At 38.5% G+C, this 11,409-nt stretch overlaps 1 pseudogene; it reads right to left on the bottom strand.

The window, feature by feature from the left end:
* Positions 1-609: 609 nt before the first annotated feature.
* Positions 610-10,970, bottom strand: LOC118976607 (PRELI domain containing protein 3B-like; annotated as a pseudogene).
* Between the last annotated feature and the right edge of the window lie 439 nt (positions 10,971-11,409).

Raw genomic sequence — 11,409 nt, 5'->3', positions numbered from 1 at the left:
AGCATTCTGGAGAGGTTGTTGAGTTTAATCCTCAGCCAAAGTCAGCCTCAGACTCTTAAAAAAAATACCTGCACTCTACTTCTGTTGCTCTCCCCTGTTTTCTCTCATCTCCAGGGAATCGCCATTGGCCCATTTGTCCTGCTCTGGGATGCTGCCCTAGTTCCTCTTCCCAGTTCCTCAACATTACCACCAGGATGTGATCCCTTGCAACTAAGCCTTCTTGGTAGTTACACAAGCATTCAAAAGGAGCTCTTCCTCTCAGCTACGATGCCATTATAAATTTAAGTTCTTTGATATGTACCAAGCTAAAGCTTCAGAGATTTTGCTCCTTCCAGTTTAAACCCTCTGTATGCATTTGAGTATGACGTACTATGGTAGATGGTGGTGGTAATTTTTAACTTAAATCTTATACATGAGATCAAGTTTCTTTATTTTATTTTATTTTATTGGATGATCCCTATTATTTAAAAACCCCATACATCTTTGTTTTGCTCAAAAGTCTCATAGCCTTTCTTCACCTCATTAAAAAAAATTCCACCTAAAATATACTTGTATGTTTTTTAAATAACAAATAAATATATTGCCAGCTAGCAGAGAGCATCATTTCTTTCAGCTTTCATCATTATTTCTCTGCAAATGCTGCTTGTTCCCTCTTGCTGAAGCCCTCAATTCTTAAGCCTCAGCATTTAATTTCTGTATCACACATTACACTGTTGCTTGGCCTTTAGTAGCATTTGAAGATATTGTAGTTGCCATTGGTCATTCGAGATAACCACTGAGACTGACTCACAATGACTATGGCTTTTTGAGTTAAAGCAGTTTTTTCTGGTTCTTGAGAATGTGGTTTTTATATAAATCTCTCACCTAGTGAGAACACATTTGTAAATGAAGTATTAGTGAATTTAAGTTCCATTGTTTTCTCTGGGGCATCAACTACAGAATGTTCTCGCACACGTTCTGTTTCTTGCCACACTAATAGGAGATTTCATAATGGAAGGCAGCCCCCACTCTGTGCTGAGAAGTCTATGGTGGTGCAGCTTTCCAGACACATCTGTATATCTGTCCAATATGCACTCGGGTTCATAGGGTTTGGGTATTTCTGTATTGCAGCTGTTGTAACAGTTTTCTATGGGTGGTCAAAGGTGTGCTTCGAAGTTCGTATCTTTGTGGTGCCAGCTGCCTGGGCAGTTCAGTGAAGCAGGCCATACTTGCCCCTGCCTGTCCCCAAAGCCATCTCTCTGGCCCTGGACCTAGCACATGCTGTGAGGCACAGCATCCCCATGCACTACTTCATGACCTGTGCCAGCCCAGGTTTTTTGAGATCAAGTTTATTTAGGTAGGACAATTGTTAGCACTTCCGGGCATCATTACATTTCACAGCGGAGTGTAGGTAAAAGGTAAAAGTGCGGTAAAAGGTAATCAGCTGCCTCCATCTTCTTCTCCCTTATTTTTTGATTCGTATGTGGTTCCCTGTTATGTCTTGTGCTGGATTGGAGCTAGATAAGTTAGTTCTGTTTTTTATCTTAGAGTAAGCTATGCCAAATTTTTTGACAGGCACCAGTTGGCAGAATACTCGGTCTTAGGAAAACAAGTATTCACACACACAGTGTACTGCTTCAATGGAATTTCTGGTATTTTACAGTTTATGGTGTAAATGTTTTCTGTTTCCACGTACCTCTAAAATATGTAGTCATTTTAAAAATTGATTTGTTTATGTGGACCAAGAGATTTCTGTGATAAAAACTGTAAAGATGCCATTCTTTGTTTATAGAAACTAAAGGTAGGGGATGAAAATGAGATCTTCAGCTCAGTTGCATCACCTTTCTACCGCTGAGAACCAAAGAGCAAACATAAGAATGCAAGTCTGTAGTGTTGCACTAAGTAAGACATGAAAGGCTGGTTTGTTTTAAATGATGGTCTGGAATGGCTGCAGATGCTGGATTCAGTGACATGAATGTTTACGTTCGATACCGAGAACATGGGCATTCCCTGCAGTGAACAATCTCTTCACAAACCCTCTGAGGATGTAGGTTCTAACGAACCATCAGGCCAGGAAAGAAGGTGGAAAAGTTCATGAATTGGGAGTTCAGTGCAATCTTTGTGAGAGGATGAGAACCTAGACAGAAATAAAGTGCATTTTGGTTTCCTAAGTCAAGGAACACTTACTGTTTGAAATGATAATCAGAATCGGTTTGAGCTCTTCTGAAAGCCACCTCCCAGACCCTCTTATGTCTGGATTCAGTGCTTCTCTGAGGTGCTGCCCAAGCTTGTGTGGCCCTATGTGTCACAGTGCACGAGAAGACGTGTTGAAATTGCCTCCTTGATTGCTCATTTCCTCTCAGCTCCACGCTTGTTGAGGGTCAGAGATTAGAGTTTATTCATCATTACAGAGCTTAATATAAAGTAGCTCCTTGAAGCCCTGGCTGGTATAGCTCAGTGGATTGAGCACAGGCTTGTGAACCACATGATCGCGGTTCGATTCCCAGTCAGGGCACATGCCTGGGTAGCAGGCCAGTTCCTAGCAGGGGACTCACAAGAGACAACCATATATTGATATTCCTCTCCTTCTCTCCTTTACTTCTCCTCTAAAGATATATAAATAAAATCTTTAAAAAATAAAATAAAATAGCTCCTTGGTAGACACTTATTAAATTAAATGTTTAATATAAATTGGCTGCACATAATTATAAGCAAAGTGACTTAGGGCATTACAATTTTCTCTCTTCTATTATGTCCTAAGTCACTTTGCTTAAGTAATGCTTACTGGTGATACATACAAGAAATGCCACAATCCCACAACAATGTGATTCCAAAGAATAGACAGAGCTTGGAAAAGACTGCATGAAGCCCTAAGATTAGAGAAACAAAATCCACATCGTGAAGTAGTCGTTTCCAGAGGCAGTGACTGTAACCAGGATGGGTGTTATAAAGCAGGCTGCAATCATACAAATGCAGACCTGCAGCATGTGTGAGAGGAGCCTAGAACAACAAAGAGGGTCCAGATGCACAAAGAATTACTTTTTCAGCAGAAAAGTGTTGAGGTCAGTTGTCAGTTACTTGGTGAGGCAAAACTAGCATCTGATACATCTCAAACTGCATCTATTCTCATTCTTTGCATACACACAGGTATAAAGAAGCCACATGTGTGATTCTCTTTGAGTGGGCATTTGTTCACTCTAGACAAGTATGGGCTAAAGACCCCCTGTATTGGCATTTGTGGAACCTGGTTCAGGGATGGCTAAAGTCTAGAATTTAGTGCTCAAAGTGTGTGTAACTCCCGAAGCAGCCCACTTAAAATATGGAGCCCAAAAGGGCTTCCTTCTTTGTTCTGAAGGCTTAGGTTTGGTAGTAATTCTACATGACTGGCCCTCTGTGCAGTCTGCTTCCTCTGCAGTTTCAATGCAGTTTTTAATCTCACCTTCTTTAGCTAATTCTCTGTACCTGACATGTTTGCAGTGAAGTGAGACACATTAAAACAAAAGGTGTTCTGTAGAGGTGATTTAAAATAATTTTAATCATGAATAGCAACAAGAAATTTAAATGAAATAAAGTTGCTGAAACTAATGGAATTCTTTAAAAGTCTTAGAGTATAAAAACTCATCTCTTTGTTTATAAGTTAAATATATTTGGCACATTGTTAAAATACGAAATGTCTGTGTAAATACGATCTTCCTTTTTAATAATTTATATATTTAAACCTATGTAGCTTTAAGATTCAGAATACTGCAACTTTTATAAATAAAAGGAAAAAGCCTCTCATCACCACCTACTCAAATTTTTTTATATTTTTAAATTACACGTATATCTTTATTTACCAACTTCTGAGTGCCCTATATTATGCAAGACTAAATTTTAGCAGTGTTATATCACACATGCTCTTTTTCCTTCTTCCATTCTTCCAATAAAAACTGACCATAATTTGGGTAAATCACTACTTGATAACTGCCTAATGGGATTATGTGAGGGTTATTGCTTAGCCAGATACTGTACTCTGATTACGTTTCATTTCCTGTGAAACTTCTTTGTTCAAGCTGCAGGTATTTCCCTTCCTTTTCTGGCTTACTTGGTTTGCTGGGCTCTTATCACTTTATAATATTGTATTCAAAAAATATCCAAAAGAATTGTAAATCCTTCTGGCTATTAGTTACCAAATGGTCCCATATGAGGGTGCTTCCTGGGTTTCTTTTTGGTCGAGACTTCTCAGTCCTGCCCAAACCAGGGTGGATGCTCGTTGGCCTGCACTGTCGACCTTCGCTGCCACTTTTTAATTATTTCAATCAAGAAATTGAGACAATCATTTCAGTTAATGTAGTGCGTAGAATTCCTGGGAAGGCCTCCAAGGTTTCACAGCCCTGAATACCCAGAACCTGTGATTGTGGTATGGACCCACCCATGGCTGTGTTACCTTATAGGGGAGAGTTGACCTGAAGAAGGGCTGTCATGTGAGACATTAAAAGCAGAGAGCTTTTCCCAGTTGGTGTGGGGGGGCGGGGGGAGGCAGAGGGAAATCAGATTTTAAGCCCAGGAAGGATTCGATGTGCCTTTTTTGGCTTGAAGGTGGGGGAGAGGGAAGTTAAATGATGAGGAATAAGATACTGTCCAGGAGCCAAATTGGACCCCAGCTAACTGCCAGCCAGGAAATGGGAACCTCCGAGCCACAGCCACAAGCAGCTGAATTCTTCCAATGACCCAGGAGAGTGGATTCTTCCCTGGGCCTGCAAATGAAAGCCCAGCAGGTCAGCTCTGTGGCTTTAGGCCTTCAGGGCCCTGAAGAGAGGGACTCAGTCAAGCCCACCTTAGCTTAAGCCTTAATAAAAGAACTGCAAAATAAAGTTTATGCTGTAGAAAATTAATGTTGTTTTAAGTATTTCACTGGACAGATAACCAAGAAGCTAATAATAACATAACTACTTAGCATTAGAAGGGAACCTATTAGAACTTAGTAGTTCTTTTTTTTTAATAGAGATTTTTTAAAAGATTTTATTTATTTATCTTTAGAGAGGAAAGGAAGGAGAGAAGGAGAGAAATATCAATGTATGGTTGCTTCTCGTGAGTCCCCTGCTGGGAACTGGCCTGCAACCCAGGCATGTGCCCTGACTGGGAATCAAATCACGATTGTGTGGTTCGCAGGCCGGTGCTCAATCCACTGAGCTACACCAGCCAGGTAGAATTTAGTAGTTCTTATTAGCATTACAAACTACTAATCCAGGGTTGGGCAAAAGTAGGTTTACCATTGTGAGTATGTGAAACAGAATTTATGCCTGTATTATTATTTATTAATTATTGTATTATTTTCCACACAACCAACTGTAAACCTACTTTTGCCCCACCTGTTTATGGACAATTAACATAGAACTAGAGTACAGAAAACATTGAGTTAAGCAAGAAATGCAAATTGTTGAAAAACTTTCTTCAGTATTATTAACTTTTGTTAATAGTATTGTTCTATCAACGATTAGATATATATATATATATAATATTTTTGTTTAATAAATACTTCTAACAAAATCATTTAAGTGGCTGCAATTATAAGAGAAATCCCTGAAATGTATTTGTAAATGCATATACTACATTAAAAATACAAGTTAATAAAAATAGGGCTTAGTCATAGAACTGTAGTTCCATAAAATCATGGAACTACAAGAAAATATTAGGAATAATTGACTTTATTAAGCATCTGTGCTCTGCTCCAATTTCCAGTCCACTAATCTATTCAATTCACTTTAATTAAAACTCACTGCCTCCTGTAATCTTAAGCTAATCTTTGAAAATTGAAGACATGAAAAAAAAGAAAAGAAAGTGGTTTTTGTTGATAGATGGTAGAGAACAATCGCTGGGCTTTTCAAATGTTCACCTGCTAATTTCGGAAGTCCGGCTTACTCTTGGGTGGCTCTGTTATATTTGGTTTCATTCTCATACAGGGGGCTGTGAGTCCCCACAGTGGTGTCTGTGACCTAGCTTTGGCTTTATCTCATTCCCTGTCTCTGACAGATGTAACTGAGGACCCAGTACAGGGCTGAATAATAGAAATATTGATCATACTGATACCTTACTAAGTAAGATGGTTGATGCTTGAGACTTCAAAAGATCTGGATTCTAAATGTCTGCCAGGTCATAGTTCTTAAAAATAAGCCATAGTCATGCTGACTCAATGCCTTAGTTCCTGGGTCGGAGTCTGAACACCAGTATTCTGCAGTCATGACCTAGTGTTTGCTTGATTTCTCCCACAGTAATTACCTGGAGGCATCTGTGTTCATGCCCTAATGGAGGGAGGGTGGATGTAATATAAAATCATCATTTAAAAAAATGTAAGTGAATATAAGTCCCATACACAGAATAATGTAGCTCATTTATTAAACAGGATAATGTCTGGTTTTCCCATAGGATAATTTTGAGGATTAAAATCAACATATGGACCTTTTTTGTATGATTTTCATTGAGTTCCAGTTTACAGACACAATAGTCATCCTGATGAGTTTTAATAGTCTGTATAACTGTCCAGGTAAAATTGCCAGAAGATCCCAATTCCATTATATTGAGACTTCTTAAAGACCTGGATTCCAAGGGCCTGCCACTGCCGTAAGTATTCCAAACTCTCAAAGTAAAGGTTTGATGCCAGAGGTTATGAATAATGGTGAAGAAAGATATCAACAAGGCTACGGTGTTATGAAATAGTTGAAAACATAGTTTTTACGTTAAAATATTCTGTAAGAATTTAACATAAGAAAACGAGTGGAAAACTTATTTGAACAAATAATAAAGGAGAACTTCCCCAGTCTGGCAAAGGAAATAGACTTCCAGGAAATCCAGGAAGCTCAGAGAGTCCCAAAGAAGTTGGGCCCAAGAACTGTAATGGTATAATCAATAAAATATAGTTTAAAAAATTTAAAATTTTTAACTAAAAAAAAAAAAAGAAAACCAAAACCTTTTGTGTTGAGCTCACAGTGTTGGGCTAGGTCACATTTTGCAGGCAGTGTCTGCTCTTCACCTGTGGGGCTCTCTGGTGGGAAAGGGCAAAGGGCACGGGGACTCTTCAGTCTTTCTAAGGCGGAGGAAGGCACAAAACACATGAAAGGGTGTGTTGATTCCTCTTTCCCTTCCATTGTTTATTCATTCATTCCACCACTATTTTTGACTACTGACCCCCTTCTGGGCACTGTGTTAAATGCTGGGAATGTAATGTCCCTTTCATGGTGTTTATTGGTTAGTATTTGAGGGAAGGAAAGGCTTATTGGGCACTTAATAGTTGTCAGGAACTTTTAAATAATGCTCACACATTATATTATTTCCACTCCCCCGCCTCCCACAAAAATCATGTAGAGATAGATGCTAATGTTACTCAAATAAAATCACTTCAGAAGAAATTAAAGCATTCTGTGTAGCAATCTCTAGACTAGGCCACAGTGGATAAGGAAAATAAGAATTCTGACTGGGCATCATAAAACGCAATGAAAAGGGAAGCAAGTAGATAAGTTCCTGGTTGGAAGCCTGTAGTCCAGTCCTGTTCTTTTTCACAGTGTGGAGTCTAGTTACCCTCAGACCTGGGAGCCACCATGACTTGCTGACTAGGTCATGAAACCAGGGGATGATGGGAGCGTTGGCAGGGGCAGAGGACCTAGGTTTCCAGTATCTGAGTTTCAATTCTGAAGCCTTTTCCCAGAGAAAGTTATTAAATGTCAGTGACTCATTTCTGTGGGGATGGTACACTTCAAATGCATTATGTGTTTCATTGACTTATTAAGGAGTATTTTCCTAATATACATAGTGGGATTAAAGCATGTCACCTCCAGAATATTAAGTTAATCTTACTTGTAAGAAATCAATTAGCCAAAATTATTGTGCATTTAATGAGATCAGCCAACTGTAAGTAACCTCCCAACATCAATGTGTGAATCTGGAGTAGCCAAGGAAGGTCATTGAACGGGATCGAAGAAGAAGGGCTTTGTTATCATACACAGGTTGTAAACTGTTGAAATGTATTTTATCCTGCCTTAAAAAAGGAGAGTAAAAGGGAAAGATTAAAGAAAGAAAACACATTAAACAAAAGGGAAGGAAGGACAAACAAAAAAGGAATAGAGACTGAGTGGCAATGTGAGGGAACTGGCCAACCCAGGAAATAGAAAGAGAGGAAATAGAAAAATTAGAAAGACCCATGGGCTGTGTGTCACCAGCAGTGCCTAGGAGAGAGAAAGTTCTGGCTCCCCTGCATGATATCTAGTCCTGCCCATACAGTAAATTAATTGTGGTAGTGGTTGTGGATTCATCAGCTTAATGAATTTTGGTAACCCTCACCTTAAGGACCAGCCAGCATTCTACTGTGGTTCTGTTTCCACTCTCTTATGACCTTCAGTTTGCTCTGATTTCTTTTGATGAATTCAATTGTAAACACTAGGATTATTGTATGTGACAACTACACTTCTCACTGTAAATTGTTAAGCTTATTCTCTGTGAGTTTGATGGTTGTGAATCATCTCTTAGTGGTGACCAACGTGGTGTTCACTAAACCAACATGCTGGGGCCAAGCTCTAGACTGTGGTGATCTGACCAGTGTCCTGCTCCCAGGTATTAGCTTCATTGCGTTTCAATTATGACCCATATGTTTACATCACAGCTTCTTATTATGATAGTAGTTTTTAACATCATGAACATGAAAAGTTGACATTAACAGAGAGCCCACTATCTGAAGTACACCCTATTGTGTCTGTTTTCTTAATTATACTTCATAGTAGCTTTTAAAAGTAGTACTGTAATCTTTAAAGAGTGGTCTTCTAAACTGGAAAGTTGTTTTCATCAACCAAGTTTCAGGATCCCTCTGGAGCCACAGGGGCAGAATGCCTGCCCTGTTAGCCTGGCCTGCAAAGTCACCCCATCAGTGTATTGATCAACAGCATTTCTAGATTTCTCTCCCGTCTCAGAGACCAGAATTATTTCCTTCTTTAAAGAAGAGAAAAGTAAAGCCCAGAATGCTAAAGTGCTAAGCTTGCTCATATTTAAAAATCTGATTGCTGACAGAACTGGGAATTTTGCCCAGGTGTGCCTGACATCAGTTGTGCTCATTCCTCCAAGATGTGTTTCCTCCCCAACCTTCACTAGGCAAGATATTAGTTTTGCATATGCTAACTAATTAACTAACCGGACAAGCATGCATTCCTAAACCATTAAACATGGCAAAGTCTGTATGTGGGGAACTTGGAGATCTGCCTCTGGTTATAAATTCTGAAAATACCACCTGTAACTTAAATATTTGCACATGTAGAGAGTGGCTGTGGGGAATTTATCTCTCTATTTATTCTCTGGATTCTGTGAACTTAACATGAAAACTCTTCTGGCTTCCTCATACCCTCACCCATCCACACCCTGGGATAACCTGAAGTTCTTCCTCTACAATTAAAGGAATGAAGTAAGTTGGGATGCTGGCGCAGCGTAGAGAGTTGGGGAGAAAAGAGGACGGAGAAGACAAACTTGACTAAGTAAACAATACAACCTGAACAAAAATGACGGAGAGACTATGGCAGATTCCTAAATGTGATTAAAGAATAATGTTTAAGAGTTAGGAAAGTAGAATCCATGTAAATGACTATTTATGTGCCAAATAAACTGATGCAAAATCAATCTGGAATGGCAAATATCTGCCAGATCGGGGGTTTGACATTTCTTGTAAACCACAAAAATATCTCACTATAATGAAGAGAATGGAAACAGTGGTCCCTGTGCCAGCTTCCACAGTTTTTCCTACTTCACACTCAGGCTTCTGTTAACTAAGAAGCCAAAATCTTATTGACATGCAGAAGTCTATTGGATTTAGGTATTTAAAGAGCCCAACTGAATCAACAGGTCAGTGTACAGACTCTGAGTGAGAGTAGGGGCCTGGGAATTTCTTCATAGGGGGTAATCACTTGGGCTCCTCAGTAATACCTGCCGTGTATTCCCTAGGTTAGCACAATCCTATTGAACGAGAGAACAATACCCAGTAAAATGGTAAATTTCCCTGCCTGTTGGAGGTTGATGCAAAATTAGAATTTAAATTTCCTGCAAGATAGAAATAATTGCAAATCCCTTTTTCTCTAAGTCTTATGTCTTAAACCTAAAAGAGTTATGGATTTCCTTTGACTGGACCCTTAAGCGATATCAAAACAAGGTTAGGCAACATTAAACTTGCAATGAAACTATTAGAAACCCAGCGTTTGGTAAGGCTAAATATTTGGACTTGCTCTAAATAGCAGGGACTAGCTTGATCCACAAAAGATCAGACAAAAAAATGATAAATAAGCTTCTTTTTTCTTTGAGCTATGTCCTCATCATAATAAACAGACCAAATATATCCACAAGCAGAACTTTACAAGGCTCTCAGAGATGGAAGAAGCTAAGGATAAACATTGTGTGTTGTATGGCCTATCCCATGGGAAGTGGAAAGCATACAACCACTAAAGTAAGAAGCAATGACTTAAGGGAAAGTCATTTCCTTCTGCTTTCACCTTGATTAAAGTAAGTTTTCATTTTATATGGAGATGCTTAGATCTGGCAATGTCACCTTAAAACTACATCAAAAAGTTATAAATTAATGAGGATTAAAGAGGAAAAATTATGCAGAAACAATTTGTCCTTCTTCCTGCACTGTTAGTATTCCAGATCACAGCTACAAACCTTTTAATGTTGAAATACACTGAAGAAATGATAATTCATTTTTCTGAAGGAATTTCTGATGAACAATACAGTGAATCTTGTAGATAGAAATTATATGTACTTAGTAGCAGCATTTGAAAGTAATTCATCAAATGTGGGTTTTTCTGAGGTTTTTTAAAAAGGTAAAAAGATCAAGCCAATAACATAGGAGTTCTTACTGAAATTTTAATTCTCTATTAGATTTCACATTAAAAATGAATTTAAAAATTTTTAGTACTAGGTTTCCAGCATACCTCAAGTTGTGTTTGTCTTATGAGGTAGTATGCAAATCGTATCAGTGATGTCATGCTCTCAAATTGCTAATTTTCCTTAAAATGTGGTACATTCTATTTCATTCTGAGTCGAAGTTTCATCCAATTTCTAGAACAAGCAAAATCATTCAAGTATATATTCACTCAATATTGAGTACCTACTATGTGTTTAGCAATACGCAAGGTACTGGGAATGCACACAAACACAGTTTGAGGGAGTAGGCAGGCATATAAGCAAGTGCAATTGATGAAGTGTATTCTGTACTATATAAAGTGTAGCTCTAAGTAAGCTTAACTATTGGAAAGGGTGTCATCCAGAATCTCCCCTAAGCTTCAATAGCCCTTATCACTTTACAGGCACTGAAAGCAAATCTTAACTATGACAAATATGCATTACTGTTAAGAAATCTGAGAAATAAAGAGCTACTTTTTCCATCATGTGGCAACAAACTATCCAATTAGTTATGAAATATCT

This window comes from Sturnira hondurensis, unplaced genomic scaffold, assembly GCF_014824575.4.
Source record: "Sturnira hondurensis isolate 20B ecotype Veracruz unplaced genomic scaffold, ASM1482457v3 Scaffold0001812, whole genome shotgun sequence".
Classification (NCBI taxonomy): domain Eukaryota; kingdom Metazoa; phylum Chordata; class Mammalia; order Chiroptera; family Phyllostomidae; genus Sturnira; species Sturnira hondurensis.
This window is presented reverse-complemented; position numbering and strand designations above follow the sequence as displayed.